This window comes from Crassostrea angulata, chromosome 6 (assembly GCF_025612915.1).
Source record: "Crassostrea angulata isolate pt1a10 chromosome 6, ASM2561291v2, whole genome shotgun sequence".
In the NCBI taxonomy this organism is placed as follows: domain Eukaryota; kingdom Metazoa; phylum Mollusca; class Bivalvia; order Ostreida; family Ostreidae; genus Magallana; species Magallana angulata.
The window spans coordinates 6,366,834-6,385,342 of record NC_069116.1 but is presented as its reverse complement, the minus strand read 5'-3'; the positions used below and the strand labels follow the sequence as shown (position 1 = coordinate 6,385,342).

The window sequence follows — 18,509 nt, the reverse complement described above, 5'->3', positions numbered from 1 at the left end:
TTTTGATTTAATTGCCCACAATTTAAAAACATGACATTATGAAGTTTACCTTTTTCCGCCATTTTCGCACTTTAGTATAAAACAGCTTGTTTTCAAGCAGTTTTTCTTTTAAAAAAAACCCATTGAGCGACTGCTTGAACAAACAAAAATTTTATACCAAAGATAAATCCTTTCAGTACAGTAACCAAGAAATAACAAGAATCTCACAAAATAGAAATACAATTGTTGTGAAGACAAGGGTATTATATAGGCAGCGGAAAGGCAAAAAAAAAAACCAGAAAACATTTTTACAAAATATTAATTTAAATTCAACAATGCAAAATAAAGAATAAAAAAGTTGACTTTTTGTATTCGACATGAACTATGTACGAGATGGTCTGTGTGCGATTTGACTGGACACCGCGCGTGTTATTATTAATATCTGTTCGTTTTGCATTTATGTATGTTGGTTTTACTTTTTTTTTGTTTGATTTGCATAAAGACACCTTTGGTTGATTTTTTGTATATTTATATTGCAAAGAAGACTGTTGGTTTTGCATTAATGGTCATTGATGATATTATTTTGCATTGTTGAATTTAAATTATCATTGATTTTGTAAAAATGTATTTTTTGCCCTTTCCGCTGCACATAGTATGATAGTACATACAATAAAAATGTTATTGTACACGTAATAAAAATATGAAAGGTATTCGAGATATTATTGAACCATCTTCGCTAGCCAAGGATTTTCGGTCCACTTTGCTCCCCGTAAACCCTTGGCGGATTTCATTACGAAAACTCGGTGACGTGGTGGCGCTATCTAGCGAGCAACTTGAGTTGCGCCCCTTGCATATTTCATTTTAATCGAATTAAACAACGGGTTATATACACACCTCACAGCCTTATTAGCATAATCGAAACCTTTCTGGTTTTTATATTCACGAAAGAATGAAAACACCCAAGAAAGTCAAAACTTCGTATATCTCGGGATTTTAACGTGACCAGTCTCATACTCGTGAAAATCGAGAGAGGAGTTTAAATGGAAAAAGTAAGTAAAAGTTTTTGTTTCTTATATCGACAAGCTTTTAAATTATTTAAAGTTGCTGAACATATTGTTTATTAATGTGAAGTCGAAGTTTGGGGTGATTAGCCTTATCTCGTAAAATATTGTTCAGCATGAAACAGTCTGAACAGCAATCCTCGATTTTGTCAACAATCTAAAACGTGCTAAGGAGTAGTCATTCGTCGGTAAGAACATACTTACTTACATTGTTAAACTACTCAAAAACTCTTTTAAAAGCCTACAATGCATTAAGTCTAGTACACATGATACAAAAATGTCGATAATTAATGGTCGTTGATGAAATGTGACTTGAAAGACATGTTTTAGTATGAAATGTGTATGCAGGTGTATTATAGTCAGTTTTTACACATATTGTTATGTAGCATACGTTAAAAAATATTGTATGTTTTTCCTAGAATATTGAGTTTGTATCAATCATGCTTTCAGTCATTTCCATACAGAATTTCCTCGACACGTACAATGTATACACTGTACATGTGGTTTTGATATCTGTATCTCATTCAAACTGTTAACTTTATGTCTTATTTATTTATTAACGATGAGTGTTTATGAATCAAGGGTCTGCATTTGTTATGTAAATATAACATTATACGATTGAGAATATGAGAGAGAGATAGACTCAGAGAGAGAGAGAGAGTATTTACAGTGTACATGTACATGTAATTGTTATTGATTGTCTTGCTTCCATGATTGAACCATATATATATTTCAATAATGCCACATTGCACTAGAAATATTGCTGACAAAGATGTTGAGAGAGATCATGGAGAGAGAGAGAGAGAGAGAGAGAGAGAGAGAGAGAGAGAGAGAGAGAGAGAGAGAGAGAGAGAGTATGAAAAGCCATAACAAATTTTATAGTTATATGTCATTTCCCACTTAATGAGTTGTTATAGCTGTTATCATGGTAATGTTTTGACCATGTTTCAGATTCCGCATGTGCCCATAAAAAAGTGTAATCTAGGACACACCCTTTTGTTTGATAATGACAGCATTTAGCTTTGTAATGATAGCTAGTGTATCTTTTTTCTAATCTACAGATTTACCTGCGGCTTCCAGATGATCTGAAGATCGGGAATATAGAAAATATTGTCAATTTGATATTGCTAATGACCCAGTCATGTCTGCTGAAGCCTAGAAGGTACTTCTTTGTCATGTAATAAACTTACAACTTGTCTTCCATATGTAGATATATTTGGTTTAAGATGATTGAAAGCTAAGCAAGGTCATCTAAATAGCTACAATGTCTTGTGTAAAAGGGAAAGGTTTATATGGGCATCTTGTTGCAAATATGCTTGATTATCTGTATTTTAAGAGGTGGGAACCTCTGAAAGGAATACCAGGAGTTTGAAAATATTATAAACTTTAAGAGATGTGTTTTACACTCTCTGAGAAAATGGGATTTGCAGAAATCCCATGAATTTCTTATGCTGGAAATATGTTTTTCAGATTAGTTTTTGTAACATGTATTGACGCAATCATATTTTGGTGTACATAGAATGTTGATAGTTGAAACTCATACAGACAATCATATGTTACATATGTGTTACATAAGTGTTTATGACTTTGATCTTTGTTTAATATATTTAATATCTTTCTGTCCACTGGATATCTAAATATCTTTGAAGTTACACCATTGAAGTTACACATTCATTACATTTATCATGTGTGTGCAGAATTGATTGAGCCAGGTTTCCTGATGATGTCTTATAAGTGAAACATTGTACTGCTTTAAAAAGTATATATCACTTGTGACTTACTGGTGTATTGGTACATATTACATTTGTAAAATCATTTGACAAATTTAAAGTGTTTTGTAGTACTGAAATGTTTTTACGGCTTTTAAAATTACTGAACGTACATGCACATGATGCAACTATCTTTTGACGCTCTATATATAACAAAAAGAAACTGTCAGCTGGGTTTTAAATTAGTGGCAAAATGATGTAATACATGTATGTACAATATTAGAAAAGATTACATTGTTAGTAATTGCACATTCCATAAATAACGTCATTGAATATATACATGTAAGTATTTGATGAGTGCATGCACAATGTTTGCAAAATTACATGTAATTCTCTTAACACTTTATGTTTATTCTATTTTAGTTTCCAGACCATGACATTAATGAATATTTCTTGAATGGAATGCATGAGGATTAGAATGGAACCTTATTCTGCCTTTTTACCAACTCACACCATCTTTTCAAGATTTATGGAGCCAACCACAACAGAATTTGTTCTATACACATCATTCATAACATTCTTATTTATGTTGCATAACTTTACATGTTACTGGATGAATTGTGTTCACATAATGAATACCAGCAAACTTTTTATCGAGTGCACTTAATTTGTATTTTTCCTACCCATCCATCTAACATATGTTTTTATATAACATATTCATATAAATGTAACATTTTTGGAAACAGCTATTTTTTTTAAATTGGAATTTAGCCTTACTATTTTATACAAGTTTTTTTTTATAGGGACTTGGACACGATTTTAGATCAAAATTTTGATTTCAATTTCTTTATGCATAAAATGATATACTTGCACATTTTGAATAATTGACCATAATTTGAATGTTAGAAGTCAAGTTATAAAAGAGATACAGGGGTAAGAATTTATTGTTATGTAAACAAAGCTTGAGTCTTGTGTTTGTTTAAAAATAATATAAAGTATGAAAATAACACTTCTTTGAGAAAATGATTCATAGAAAAGAAGGTAAACTGATTTGATGTGATCATAAATGATATTATTAATAAAAAAAAGCAACATTTGAATGAAACTTACACCAATAAAACACATTCTTTCATTGTTTAAATGGTATGGAGTTTTAATTACCTTTCATATGAAAAATGACATCTAAATCTTAAATTGCTGTACATTATATCCCATTCATCTAATGTATCACTTTATTTATGTTGAACTTCGTGTCTATTAGTATAATGATTTTTTTAGAATGATATATGCAATTTCATTAATTTATTTTTCATTTTAAGAAAACTCATTTTAAAAAAGATCTCTAGACTTACAACCTGTGCATTTTTTTTTCAGTTTACATAACACAGTGTATTAATTGAATGTAGTTGTGTAGATTTATGTACATGTACCTGCAAGCAATATACATTTAATATTCACCAGGTACATGTACCGCCTACTATATTTGATGAATAAATGTACTTCTTTCATGCCTTTTTCATGCCTTTTACTCATTGTTATATGTATTAATTTATTTATAATTAAAATACTTTGAAAACTTTTATCAATTTATTTATTTTAATAAGATTAAATGGGCATGGTCACGATTTTGGTCAAATTTTATTTTTCTGTTTTTATTATTTGCAATGCTTTAGGAATGCATTTCTAATTACCAAATAAAATTTGGGTGCCAGTCATTGAGTTTTAAGCAAGATACAGAACTCACAATTCTTCGCCATGTAAACAAGGATCGTGCCCTGTTTTTGTTTACCTAGGTTCAATATACCAGTAAAAAATCTTTTTAAAGCTGGTTTGTCTATCTTATTATTCATTTAAAGCATAAATAAACAGTTCCTAACGATTAATACCTTTATTTTAGGTCTAAAACTGGAATTTTTACTTCAACATTCAAAATGTAAACAAACGCTTTGTTTACATAGCGAAGAATTGTAAGCTTTGTAACTCGCTTATAACTCATCAAATGACACTCAAATTTTGGTTGCCTATTAAAAATGCCTTACTGAAGCATTGTAAACATTAAAATCGAAAAAATAATTTTTGACCAAAATCGTGACCATGCCCCTTTAAGAAACGGACTATAGTTAATGCATGTTTTCAAGAGTTGTCTCTCTTGGGGACAATAATGAATGCTCCCCAGGGTTCATGACCCTGAATATTGAGTAGGCTGTGAGGTGTGATATATACACCTCGGTATTAATACAACTTAAAAACATGTTGACTACCGAATGTCGGAACATAATTAACGATGCTATTAAACATGTTAAATACGAAGTAAGTAATAACCAAGGGAAAGCACAGAATTTTTTATTCATTGTGTTTTGTACGGACCGGGAGTGAGAAAGTCGCCGATTCATATGAAAGCTTTCATGTCCTAAAACCAGGTATCGCTGTCGTTAATATTGCGGACCAACGAAATTAAATAAAACGAAGATAATTGAATCTTTAAAAGCATTAAAAATAAGCAGGAACGTATATATACTAACGGGATAGGCAACTTCTAAATTCGCCATGTTTACTTCCCATGCTGATCACGCGAGCCTTGACAAGTTTGTAGAACTACATGTTCAATCCCAGTAAAATAGATAGGTTTTAAAGCGATTTGGTAGACCATCGTTGGAGAAGCACTGTACTCGAGAACTTGTGTCTCAAATTGTTAAAAGCACCGAATGTTTTACCAAAGATCCCACATGTGTTTTCTTTTAAAGTTTATATTTACATGCACTGTGGTTGGATCAGCTACTCGCAGCTGCAGCCAATCATAAAGCGGAGCTTGTCACCGAGTTTTCATAATGAAATCCGCCAAGGGTTTATGGGGAGCAAAGCGGACCGAAAACCCTTGGCTAGCGAAGATGTTATTGAACATAACGTGGCTATAATTCTACATATCGATTTATTTATAACACATCACAGAATACACAATATACACAATTTAAATGCCTAAGTAGAAACACTTTTAATTTCATAGTACAAAAAAACCCCAATTACATAAAATAGAATAATAATAGTATATTCGGTATCCATGGCAAATTATTAGACTGTTGAGACATCGACGGTCATGAACGAAGACGTCATATCTGTGTATAAGAATTGCTTTGATGTGAAACTGTCATGTTGTGAATTTACTGCCACCAGGTAAATTCAAATTCACAACATGAAAAAACACCAATACAATAGCAATGTTATGAATAAATAAGAACTACAGAGCTTTCTTAAAAAGTACTATGGAAATACCATTATAGTACATATAGAGATGGACGAGATGTTTGAGAAATACGATCACGACTTTAGCTGAATTTTCCATCAATTTTTTTTACCATAATAAACGAGGGCATTTCAAATGATGAGCCCAATCTTGAACGTCTGTTGTCTAGTTATAAGCGTGATACAGCTAACAATTCCTTGTTAAGTAAACAAAACCATTCCCTTCTTCTATATTAAAATTATGTATCGAAAGATGGAGGTGATGGTCATACGTAAAGTAAACTACATAAGTTAAAGCCCTTTCATACGGAAATCAATTATGGATAAATGTGATTACACATCACCGCCATCTTGGTTTAATTTAAACTGTCGTCTGACTTTATATTGATCAAGTTATTAAAAGGTCTGTTTAAATCATCAATTTTCTGAGGTCACATGAGGGATAAAAATTATAAAAATATTACATATGCTTAGTATACAAACACCAAAAGAATTTGTTAGTTTGGTTCCAAGTAAGAAGTTTTTTAAAAAGTTCAACAAGTTGTTTCAAGTCTAAAATAACGGCGCTCTTGATGGAGTTTCTAAGACAAATGGAAAAAAACTAATTATCATGGAAACAGCCGAGTGTAATCAAAGTAAAAATTGAGGTCAATTAAAATATATTGATCGGTTAATATTATATACATGCAAAACTGAAATGGAGATTTTCACGTTATAAAGTTGTAACCATTTTAAATACAGATGACATTGTAATAGTACAATGATAATCACCTTTACTGCGTATAAAGACAATGCAACACGATTGACCTTGGCCTTTTTTAACAATACTGTAGTAGATTGACATAGAACCTTATCATTTCAATATTTATCATTTTCTGGCGAAATGATCCGTTGAAAAAATGATAACGATTGCACGGTGATACTATTTTGCAGAAAGGTCTCAACTTTATCTGATCGACATTTTAACCAATATCATTGGCTCTAAATTATTCCAGGAAGATCTGCTTAAATGGTAAGTGGATATCTGTCTCTTTACAAACCAAATGATTGCACATCATTTTATATCCTATTGGACAAAGATCGAATTTTTTGGTTTGTGTGAAGAAATAATGGCAGCATTATTAAACGTAAGAATCTACCTTCGTTCTGTTTTATTTCGATTAATATTTTTCTTGCCACGTTATACATACTGAAATGAAACGTGTTCACCATTATTTAATGTAATATCAACACATCTTGTAATTTTATTGGTTGTTATAGTAATTGAGCACGTATTAATATTAAAAATATATATATATTTACACGTAATAAGTGTTCCTCGTTCATCAGATCCATACCTCCAAGTACTTTGGTTTACCCTTTCAGTCTATTTTTATATATTTCCAGAAACCTTAATTCAATTTTAATTATTTCTGAATAACAACGATCATTATTTAATTATTTATACATAAAATAATCGGATTTGACTTTTTATCTTGCATGAATAAGTGGACAGAACGTTAAGTAATTTAACTTTTCAACGTAAATATGTAACAACAATCCCATTTCGAAGTAAATATCAGGTAATCCCGTCATAAAAACCCAATTCCATTAGTTACTGATAACTATAAAGTTTTAATCATGAATATACAATCATATCTGCTTTCTCCTTCTTTTGATTTTTTTCCACTAATTTAATGTATTTCTACATATATGTTTGTCCATTTTACATAAAGAAACTCAGAAAGCACGTGTAGAACAATAAAACGCACCATTTGATAGAGATCTTTTCTCGTAATAACGAGATCTTTTCTCGCAATAACGAGATAATTAACTTGCAATAATGAGATCTTTTCTCATAATAACGTGAAGATTTACCCGGAATAACGAGATCTTTTCTCGTATATACCAGATAAAAATATTTTTTATTAACATTATATTTTAATATACGATTAAACTTGATAAAGTACTACATACTTGTGAAGCAGTAGTATCTCATAATGCAGTTGTGCTATATTTGCTATTTATAATAACATGGGGGATTGTATGGAACGCCGGGGCTGTCTTATATGGGGATTTAACATTATACGCAGTGTTCTCCTCATTATATTTGGTAGTATATTCATTATATGAGGTCTTTTTTACATTGTATCGTGTGCATTTTCCATTATATATAGTACTTCTTTCATTAAATGATGTAGTTATTTCACTATATTATGTACATTTATCATTATATGAGGTGCTTCCAACATTATATGAGGTGCTTCTAACATTATATGCGGTGAACACAACATTATATTATGTACTTCTCACATTACATACAGTATATTCATTATTATATGTAGTATTTCTGTTATTATGATGATGATGATGAACATTAAATATTATGTCCGGTCCTGTCAGCATTCCGTGCGGTAGATTTTGCATTTCGTTGTGATGTAGACACAGTATTATATGCTGTGCTTTCGTCTTTATGATGATGATCTTTCGGAAGCTTATTTTCGGAATCTCTCTGGAATATAAACGATATAAGAGTTTTTAATATGACGAATCATTTGATAAAGTCGGTTTAGGTACGACTCGGTTTGGGTACGACTTCACTGTAAATCTATCACTGGAGATCATTCAGGTTTATGATTAAATTTCATATTGACAATTTACAATTTGGTACAATTCAGTGGCGTTGGAAGCAAATTGAAAGTGGGGGGGGGGGGGGGGGGGCTAGAAATCTTGACAATAATTCCCAAGATCATTGAAATCCTAATCCGGGGGGGGGGGGGGGGGGGGGGGTAGTATACCTGTGACTATAAGTCCAATCTTACTCGCATAAAAAAAATTCCCAAATCATGAAATTCCTTATCCATGGGGTGGGGGTGGGGGGTTACTATACCTATGGCTTCAATTTTCGATATCACTATTAATATTTTAATCTTTTTAAGGTAAATTTAGGAACAATTTTACTTGCTGCGAAAAAAAGTGGGGGGCTGAACCCTCCATGATGCTATATTCCTAATGGTTAGGTCTAACTTTGCAAAAAAAAAAATTGGTGCACCCCCCCCCCCCTCCGGTTCCGACGCCTATGCAATTGAAGTAACAACAGTTCCATTTATTTATTGAAACGACAGCAGGATACAATATGCCGGGGGAGAGGGGGCATCTCGTGTGAAAACAGAAATATGTACATTTATATTCTATTTTCATCACAGGAGAGTTGTACTTTTTTGGTTTACTTAAAAAATAAAATTAAATGCAAGCAGAGGTGTGAAGCTGAACTCTCGTACTTGTGTGCATGAGCTCTAAACCGGACACGTGGACATAAAATCCATAAAAAATAGTTTTACTAAATATTAATTATCAAAATAAAAAAATATAATAGCGGGAACATAACAGTTGTCAACATTTAATCTGTATGTGTGCACGAATGTAGATTTTATTTCTTTATGAATTCAATATGCCAATTATATAATATGCAGACATTACCGATGATTTTTCAAGCTCGAATGGCGTGCATTGAGAGAAGAATGGAAGGGGGAGGGGTGTCTTAAAATTTCAGAAACTGCTCATTCATCTTCATTAAATGCAGATGTAAAGTTTACTATCTTGGATAAATTTAATCTAAATTACAAATTTTAAGAAAACGATATTCATTAATTTGGCGGTACTTCAAGAAAAGTTTTGTCACAAGGAATGCACATCTGTGAAATATGAAAGCAATTGCCCCACCAACTCAAAAGTTAAGGCCAAGATCTATATTTTTGCGGACAAACAGATGGACGAACAGGGCAAAAACCATATATTTCCGAATCTTCGATTAGGACGGGGGTGTAAAAAAGCTTAAACTTAAAAATTTAAAATGTCTCTGTGCTAACTAACCGTACGAATCGTGTACCTTTGGCAAGCGAACATATATATCACGGGAAGGCCCAACAATGAATATTGTATTAAGTATTCAGGAACAGATCGAATATTTATTTCCACCCTCCTCTTTTCCAAAACCAAGAAATAAGAATTCCTTTAACGCTAAATGGGTATTTCTAAGAGAATAATTTAAAATTTTGGCAAGGTCCTAGAAATATGGATAAAAAACCTAACTTTAAATTATGAATTGTGATTTGTGTAGTATTGAAATTATTTTTTAAAAAACTTATCAGGTGAAAAACTTAAATAGACAATGTGCAGATCTATTTTCATGCCTTATAATTTGGAAAGATATACTGTAATCCTCATCAAGTATTTAAGAATGTTTAAGCAGGGCTGGACAAATAGCATTGCCCGGCAATGGGTACATCCATCTATAAATTGAGCCATTTTAAGGTCCCGTAAAATATCCATTTTTTTTCATAGCACGACTTCGGAAAAAAAGCTTCCGAAAGATCATCATCATAAAGATGAAAGCACAGCATATAATACTGTGTCTACATCACAACGAAATGCATAAACTACCACACGGAATGCTGACAGGACAGGACATAATATTTAACGCTCATCATCATCATAATAACAGAAATACTACATATAATAATGAATATACTGTATGTAATGTGAGAAGTACATAATATAATGTTGTGTTCACCGCATATAATGTTAGAACGACCGCATATAATGCTAGAAGCACCTCATAAAATGTTCGAAGCACATCATATAATGATAGATGTACATAATATAGTGAAATAATTTAATTCTGATTGTAACGCCTCATTTGATTGGCTAAACAAATCCATATATATCCTATAACATAACTTCCCTACGTCACAAAAAGAAGCGCGAGCGAAAAGTATTACTCCGCTTGACGTTACGTTTAAATTTTGTACAAATTAACATATTTTAACTAATTAATGGGCCTTATTATATAATTAAAATACTAGTAGCAGAAAATTAAATTATAAGAAATAAATTTAATTTCTACCTATGTTATACGAGTATAACATAACTTGGAACAGTTTAGGCTTTTTCGCGGTTTATAAAGCGTAAACTGCCCCAACTTATGTTATATCGTATAACATAGGTAGAAATTAAATTCATTCCTTAAATAACTACATCATATAATGAAAGAAGTACTATATATAATGGAAAATGCACACGATATAATGTAAAAAAGACCTCATATAATGAATATACTACCAAATATAATGAGGAGAACACTGCGTATAATGTTAAATCCCCATATAAGACAGCCCCGGCGTTCCATAGGATTGACCTAAGACAAATGCTGTATATGCCTTGTCAGCGGGCAAAGCTTACTATATCGTGCATATTATCAGTTATGCAGTTTAACCACAAAAATCAATACAGGTAACAAAAACGTTTTTAGAATTTTGTGGAAAGGCGAACTCATCCAATCAGAATATTACTTGTGAAGATAATAAATGTCTGAAATATTTATCTATTTTTTTTATTGAATGTTAACACTTCTTAATGAGTGAGTGCATCAAGGTGTAGTTTTATTTATGTATAAATAGAAAGACGGTACCTAACAGACAGAAATCTTATAATTTTGTTTTTGATTTGGATGTCAACTTTGTGCTATCGTGATCTGTCTCTCCCTGTCTGTCCTTCACTTCTCACACGCCACACTACCCCCTGCCGCTCTGTTTGTGGGGATGGGATACAACCTCCTTAAGGGGAATCCAGACGGTGACAGCCACATTAACACAGGGAAGGATCCCGGGCTGTTAATGACGCGCCAAATACTCAAGTTGGATCCGCCCGACTCCCCTCGTGAACTTTCGTACCACGAGTACCCCTTGTGTTTCCCCACCCACTATAAAGAGGTGTTTTATGGAACCAAGTCTTACCAAACCAGACTGCTTCACGACTTGATAGACATTGGTACATTTTTATTATTTGAAATCAATTCATTTTCTTTTAACTCATCTGAATCATTACACTTACTAAAGAGATATTTGATTTAGGAAATACCACTGATGAAATTTCAACCCATGCGTTTTCGTTAAGTGAAGGTAGGTATAGCGATGCAAATTTTGACTAAATCCTCACAACATTGAAAATTACAATAAAAATAATTTGTTGTATTTGTGATTGAGAAGTATTACATTTCTGTATGATATATAAAGGGTACCAGTCTGTCAGTCATGAGACTTATATGGGCGACTTCGTGTACATCGACGAGATCAGCCTCTGTAACAAAGGGAGATCAAGGTACATGACCAATCTGGCCAGCAGTCACAAGTTTAATGTCGGAGACGAATTCGCAGCAACTGTGTGTTCACTGTCAGGGATACATGACAACCAGAGTTACATGGACTTTCTCCAAGACTGGGGTACGGTAAGTATGAAAAAAGTTCCTGTCTCGCTCAAGTTTTGTAATGATATACTAGTATTTCTACACCATCATATCATTACAAAGAAACCAGATCAATAATCCTTGAGTAAACTCTAGCATGTAGTGATGGAGACAGAAATTGGATGGGAGAAGAAAATCAGAAAGCGAGTAGCGGTAGAAGATATTGTCAGCTCTCTCATAGGAACGGTAAGTTGTAATTTAGTAAAAACTTGCTAATTATGGATGTTATGACTTTGAAAAAAAAAATAGCTCGACATCTCTTTATTAAGCATCCTGAGCTACTGGTGCCAACTGGTGCGGCTAGGGGTCAAACGTCCTCAGTATCATTGTCCAAAACATTTACGGACAACCCGACGTACTTGGATACTCTTAATCTGAACTCGAAGATGACCACCGTTTCTAGCACCTCAAAGGGGAGCGAGCATGTCAGCGAGCCAATCAAATACAAGGTTGTGAGCATTGATGAGATGCTTGACGCAAAATTCTGGCAAACTCCACAAAAGTTTGAAGACGAAAGGCTTTGTAAACGGAATTTTGTGTACGCACTGCCTGTTTGGCATACAACAGGCTCTAAAAGCATATTCAGCATACCTCCGAGCACCTGACGCTAAAGGTTTTTATTTTTTAACCTTCGAATACACCGGGAATATTTAAAATATAAAGATATAAATGTCAATACAATTAGCCATATTCTTGTTCCTGTTTAAAGATTCTGCACCAAACTACCCTGTGTCATGGCCCTCGTCACCTTTTGCTCTGCTAGAACCCACTAGTGGATGTCCCACTGATGATGGACCTTGGGAAACTGGAAGTACAACTCACACAGTTAATTCTACAATTGCTTCAGACCCAAACAACACGTTTCAATACCAAGAACTGCACATCAAAGGTAATTAGAGCATTTTTACATCTATAGTTCAAAGGTATAATTCCTTCTAGTACTGGTGCTGTATAGCAGCTTTTCTCCCATAGTAGCCTTCCCACTTCGCCTCGGGAAACTGGTTATTTCGCAGTCTCTTTCCCAACTATGTGTTGCAAATACCTACATTCGTCTGTACAGACTGAGTTTCGTTTTGCCAATTTTTGGGAGTTGATTTTAATCAACTCTCCTATGCAGTTACTCTGGCAAACCGAAAGTGAAACAGTGTTTGAATCTCAGCACAAATAATCACTGCTGACAAGACTTAGTTCTTGAAAATAATAGAAAAATTCGATGTAATATATGCTAAAGCATTGTTTTTCAAGGAAACCTATCTATAAACACTTTGAAAATTGTCAGATTTTATATAATACGAACAATTTAGATATTTTTGTAGTCTCATATATTCCTACGCCAGAGTTTAATATAGTCTCGTTCAACCAAACGCTCGGCTGTCTCCGTAAATCTACGACAAGCAGAGAGGCAGACAGCCGAACGTCTGGTTGAAGGAGACTTTAGTTCGATATCAATAGTGCTTGGATCCATACATTTTTTTTTTAGAATATATTGTTTCGATTACTAATACATAGTTTAAAATCTTTCTTTAAATATTACACAACATGATTCATATGGGGTTTCTCGAAATTCTTGTCGGTAAAGTCTAAAAATTCATATTATAAAAAAAGTAATTCAAATACAGACTAGAAACTAATTGCCACGCAAGATAAGTTGATTTTAAAATAAATGATAATCGATAAAATCAACTCCCGTCAGTACTTCAGTACTTTGATTTAAATTCTTATTCAGTTAATTAATTAATTAATTGCCAGGCTTGACAAGATACGAATAACTATGTTCTGATTGTGTAAATAAAAAAATCGGGAATTTTCAATATCTAAAAAATATGTTTAACTTATCATATCGCCTATTGGTCCTTCCGTCTGTTTGTGCAATTTTGTCCGGGCTAAACCTCTGCTTTAGAGAATCTTTGGAAGATACTAAAGATCGCCCATGAGGTAGTTATAGTATGTTAAGATATTTTAATATCAGTCTCCAAGATAATTGATACCTTTCTAAGGTATATATCACCTTCAAGTCATCGTAGATTAAAAATTGAAGAGATATTAATAAAACGTTTTTAATCAGAGTGGACAATAAAAAGGCTTTGTTGATATCTTAGTTTTGATAAGAAACCTACATGTATATTTATGAATTAAGACGGTTTGCCAATAAACTAAAAAAATATGAGTTATGTCCTGTTATTTCACAGGAAGCGATTGTATAAATTTTTTAAAAAATCTTTTATATTTCAGGGTTTATAAATACTTGTACTTAATTTTAAATAAAGAATATGTGTTTTGAATTAAAATTAATTCATATGATGGAATTTTGTCCTTAAAATTTCGCAGCGACGGACCCAGTGACTTGTTTAATGAATTGTGATTAGGTGACCCTGGTTCAACCCTAACAATAACTTTTTAAAGAAATGAATAACATGATAAGATTTTGTTCTGTGTTAATTTTTGTTTCTCTTTAAGTTAGTGAACTAACCTTTTATGTTTTCATTTTGTAGAAATAACAAAAATAGCGTTTAAAGAAAGGCTCTCTCGGAGACCGCTTTGTAGAAATTATTGCTTTTTAAACATTATTCTTTTGCAAAATTTGTTTCCATGCGTCAATAGCGCTCTGGAAGGTGCCATGCAAATTTTAAGTTAAATAATGGGGAAAAAGCATTTTTTAACCGTTATAATTATTTTAATTTATTTGTGTTGACCAAGCTGTATATATTTTCATTTACACTCTGTGCTGGATATTTACGAACTCACTTCGTGTACGTACTCCTTTAACAAGTCGGGTACACTACCTTATATGGATAGCATTATTTAACACGTGACAGTATTTTCGTCAAACAGATTCTCCAATCCAGTGAATGAGTTGCAATGCATGACGGTCTACAACGTGTTTACGATTCAACAGACGCACGTGGTTTTTGTCTGTTTTATTCACAATATTTAATTGCTTGCCGGAATGTTTGTACATCTTGATTTTTACTTTAGAAGGTAAAAAAGGAAAGAATACGTACCATTAACTTTGTTCCATGCTCACATTGAAAAATACTGTTGTTTTAGTTGATCAATTGTTGCTTCAAAAATGATCAGTATCAAACGACTGACAAACATACGCATGTACAAGTACAAACAGGTTTTGATAAGAAAAAACTGCACAGTTGTGTATTGGTGACTTTAGCATTGTGCACTAGAAATAAACACAGATAACTGTACATTTTTAACATACGTGAATAGCCACGGTAGTAGAAATGCACAAATATACAAATGCAGAAGCGCAAGCTGTGCAGCATATAGTATTTTGTCCGTTAAGCATTCTGATGAAAGTCCCTGAAGAAAATATCAACGCGCATTCTAATAATGTTGCCTTAAAATATGGGATATCACGTGAAAAAACGGTACTCTCTGCTTCTAATTCTATAGGACGTACCTCTCTTTTTAACAGTGACAATGGGGTATTTATATAGGTTGATATAAGTCCTCATATGCAATATTTTTAAATGTGAGCATAGAAATTGAAGTTGAGACATAACTGTCCATATTAATTTGATAAATTCTGAAAAATCATTCAAAATGAGTTTCCAAAGGACAATTCAAAATGGTATATATTTTCAATACGTTTTGTATTCACTGAAACTTGTAGTAGCCCACAATGCCTCTGATTGGTTTGTCGATAAAAGTAAACAGATGGCTAATTTAGTATGCAAATTTATGCCGACGTCACAAAATATAGTGGTCTCGACCTGTTTAAACGAATTACAAAATAATACCACTAATTTTGCAGACCTTATTGTACAGGCTGGACCCTTTTAGAGCAAAGGCAGACCTTAAATGTTAACATTAAAGTTTTGCCCGGACCATTTTACTGGGCGGGCCTTTACTTACACATCACCGAAATGCAAAAAAAGGGGGAAAGCGGCTTTTCGTTGGGATAATCTGGATATAAAAAAAATCCCACTATTTAGCCAGCTTTCAAGGGAGGTAAAACTGCTATATAGCTACATTGTAATTTTCCAGGGGAAAGTTGTCTAAGGGAAAATGCACTATATAACACCGGTAGTTTGGCTTTTGATTTAGGTTTGCATGGACCTACAACTCTCGAAAAGTCGTACTGTGGTCGAGTAGAGGATTCGGTCCACAGATCGCGTGACTGGCCTGCTGGATCTTACTGCCTTGCCCGAGCGTCCGACAGTTGCCCATCAGGTTTGTGCAGGGTGTAGTGTTTTTTGGTAGAAAGGGGTACCTCCATATTGAGACATACTTTCTATTTGAATACTAGTAAACAATATATTCAAGTATAATTTTATATGATTTTTCTCTCCCGAAAATTTTGTCTAACAGCGTAGCGCAATAAGTAAGAGTGTTGCTATAAGTCTGTGATTCATGGCCTCGAATCCCCGTTTTACCTTTTATAATGTTTACCTTTTTCAAAAATTTTAAAACATTTGTTTTGGACAAATTTTGTAAAATTTAGAAAATCGAAAACGGTGAAAGTGTTTTATAACAATGTACTTTTATGCACATAAATATCGCCAGGTGTCCAATACCACCTTATGTGAATAAAACCAATTATTTTTTATTGACCGTCTTGTTTGTGTCTATTTTGTGTAGGTTTCAGAAGAGGAAGTATAAGGCACGGTTTACAAAGTATTCCTCACATAAATTATTATGAATCACCAGAGCAAACAATTAATAGTTCAGGATCTGTTCCAAGTCTACAGATATCGAATCAGTACTATGTAGAGAACTTCTGCTGCAGGTAAAGTTATTGTCTAAGTTATATTTTCCATTGCATACGTCTATAAATATAATGATAGAGTTTAACAATAGTTTTTATAAACAAAAATATATTATTTTTTTCTCTCAATTATTAAAAAGACAAGTTGCTGTCCTTTAAAAAATGACTACAATACGTGGACCATTTGCATGTGTTTTTAACGAAAACGTGAAAGCCTTAAGATTATCAGAGATTCCATCCACTCTAGACCCCTGCTTTTAACCACTGAATTTGTACGTTGTATTACGTATATGTATAGCCCTGACTTTTTATCTCAGAATTGAAAGTGTTCATACTTCTAAGATAATTATGATATATCTATTAATGAAGTTTGCATGTATAGTATCAGGCATTCGGCGAATTCTACTATTTGCGCACACATTACGATTAACTTATTTAACTATGCAGTGACAGCTTTGTATAAATTAATTTCATATTTTGATGCATCTTTCTTGAGATTTAAACTTTTATACAGTGACATAATTATTCAATCATACTTAAATGCTTAAACATTTTAATCGGGAAGTACTCTAGCCTCGCCTAAAGAATAGTTGTTCTTTTTGCATAAACGCCTTTTTACACCCTTTCCACCGCCCATAAAAGCAATATTAGAATATTTAAGTGTTCCATGCTGCACCGCTATCTGTGTTATTTCAGGTGTTTGATATTACCGTAAAAGTTTTCTCTATCTTTTTGACATATGTGTGATATAAATTTGTATTTCTTACCTGAAGCCGACTAATAAGTGAATGTGTTTACCTGCCCCTGTTATTGAGTACTATGCAATTTTAAAAAGAATGTACAGCTTTTTTGTTTATTATTTCAACAACAACAAAATAAACACTCACATGTACTAGTAACTTTCTTGATTGCTTACAAGGGTTTTCCTCTGATTAAAAACAAAAAATTAAGAAGGATTGCAAAGGATTTTAAACGTGATAGAGATCAATTCTATAATTTGCAAGAAAAAACAATAACAAGATACGGAGTTTGTAAAAATAGAATCATAAATAATATGCCTTATATACCTTTATTTACGACCGATAATTTAAATAGTTGAAACAGAGTTAGCCCTTGATGAGACTCATTGTTTGATAACAAATATTTGTGTGTGTGTGTGTGTGTGTGTGTGTGTGTGTTTTTAAAGAAATGACGGGTCTGAATCAGCTCCCATCATCTTACCTCATCAGGAACCGTTCTACTTATATCCTGAAATGAGAACAAAGAAGTGTCAAAAAGTGCTGGGCATGCGCTCCACTGACGGGTGGATTAGGTACCCGTATACATACACAGGAAGTCAGTGTTCTTCTTATTATTCTTCATCATCAAATTATCCGTATGACGAAGACTGTACTCATCATCATAAGATCCACTACTGCTACTACACAAAGGAGACGCCTGTTTCTAGTATCGACGTAGTCGGAAGAAAATAGATATGCTCAAAAGATTAAAAGTTTGCATGGTATTTTTTTAAA

The 18,509-nt window shown here is 32.9% G+C and overlaps 1 long non-coding RNA gene and 1 pseudogene across 2 annotated transcripts; both read left to right on the top strand.

Moving 5' to 3' along the window:
• Positions 1-925: 925 nt before the first annotated feature.
• LOC128186763 (uncharacterized) lies at positions 926-4,329 on the top strand. Of its 2 annotated transcripts, none has more exons than XR_008243978.1 (3): positions 926-1,028; positions 2,102-2,202; positions 3,173-4,329. It is a non-coding gene; the product is annotated as an uncharacterized LOC128186763 (long non-coding RNA). The 2 variants fall into 2 exon arrangements; XR_008243977.1 differs by lacking the exon at positions 926-1,028 and adding an exon at positions 1,055-1,228.
• Positions 4,330-11,487: 7,158 nt separating this feature from the next.
• Positions 11,488-18,509, top strand: LOC128186470 (uncharacterized; annotated as a pseudogene).